The sequence below is a fragment of the Macaca fascicularis genome, chromosome X (genome assembly GCF_037993035.2).
Source record: "Macaca fascicularis isolate 582-1 chromosome X, T2T-MFA8v1.1".
NCBI lineage: Eukaryota > Metazoa > Chordata > Mammalia > Primates > Cercopithecidae > Macaca > Macaca fascicularis.
The window spans coordinates 42197219-42198829 of NC_088395.1; the positions used below are offsets into that span (position 1 = coordinate 42197219).

At 38.8% G+C, this 1611-nt stretch overlaps 1 non-coding gene across 1 annotated transcript; it reads right to left on the minus strand.

The window, feature by feature from the left end:
- Positions 1–1105: 1105 nt before the first annotated feature.
- Positions 1106–1212, minus strand: LOC123571413 (U6 spliceosomal RNA). Its single transcript, XR_006695579.1, has one exon. It is a non-coding gene; the product is annotated as a U6 spliceosomal RNA (small nuclear RNA).
- Between the last annotated feature and the right edge of the window lie 399 nt (positions 1213–1611).

A 1611-nucleotide genomic window follows, 5' to 3' on the forward strand; every position in this document is an offset into this window, starting at 1 on the left:
TCCCTGTGTCAGTGTGTTCTCATTGTTCAACTCCCCCTCGTAAGTGAGAACGTGCGGTGCTTGGTTTTCTGTTCCTGTGTTAGTTTGCTGAGAATGATGGTTTCCCGTTTCATCCATGTTCTTGCAAACAACATGAACTCATCCTTTTTTATGGCTGCATAGTATTCCATGATGTATATGTGCCACATTTTCTTTATCCAGTCTATCATTGATGGGCATTTGAGTTGGTTCCAAGTCTTTGCTATTGTGAATAGTGCTGCAATAAACATATGTGTGCATGTGTCTTTATAGGTAGAATTATTTATAATCCTTTGGGTATATACCCAGTAATGGGATTGCTGAGTCAAATGGTGTTTCTGGTTCTAAATCCTTGAAGAATTGCCACACTGTCTTCCACAATGGTTGAACTAGTTTACCCTCCCAGCAACAGTGTAAAAGCATTCCTATTTCTCTCCAGCCTCTCCAGCGTCTGTTGTCTCCTGCCTTTTTAATGATAACCATTCTAACTGGTGTGAGATGGTATCTCATTGTGGTTTTGATTTGCATTTCTCTAATGACCAGTGATGGTGAACTTTTTTTCATACGTTTGTTGGCTGCATAAATGTCTTCTTTTGAGAAGTGTCTGTTCATATCCTTCACCCACTTTTTGATGGGGTTGTTTGTTTTTTTCTTGTAAATTTTGTTTAAGTTCCTTGTAGATTCTGGATATTAGCCCTTTGTCAGATGGATAGATTGCAAACATTGTCTCCCATTCTGTATCATCTCCTGTTCACTCTGATGATAGTTTCTTTTGCTGTGCAGAAGCTCTTTAGTTTAATTAGATCCCGTTTGTCAATTTTGACTTCTGTTGCCATTGTTTTTGGTGTTTTAGTCATGAAGTGTTTGCCCATGCCTATGTCCTGAATGATATTGCCTAGGTTTTCTTCTGGGGTTTTTATGGTTTTAGGTCTTACATTTAAGTCTTTAATCCATCTTGAGTTAATTTTTGTATCAGGTGTAAGGAAGGGGTCCAGTTTCAGTTTTCTGCATATGGCTAGCCAGTTTTCCCAACACCATTTATTAAATAGGGAATCCTTTCCCCATTGCTTATTTTTGTCAGGTTTGTAAAAATATGGAACACTTCACGAATTTGTGTGTCGTCCTTGTGCAGGGGCCATACTAATCTTCTCTGTATCTTTCCAATTCTAGTATATGTGCTGCTGAAGCAAGCACAGATCCTCTTTTTTTCTTGCTATTTGAAATATTATTGCCATGAGCACTCATACCCATACAAATATTCTTATACATTTCTCCAATTATTTTCTGCATATAAATGTTTAAAACTGAGATTAATACATCAAAAAGCTCCTTGTAGGCCTTTGCGTTCATACCGCTTACCGTATTGCCCTCCAGAAAGGTGGTGCCCCCGTCTCCTGTAAGACAGTTCTGGCTTTACCACACTCTTCCCCTGAGCCTGCAATGACTTTTTATGCCAATAGAACAAGATAACAATTTCTGAGGATGGCGTTTGATCCATGATCTACAACGTGACCCCAAACCTCCTTTTCAATTTTGTTTTTATCTCAGAGGCAGTATTCACAGTGGTTAGGAACACATCTTTGGAAGAGGCTA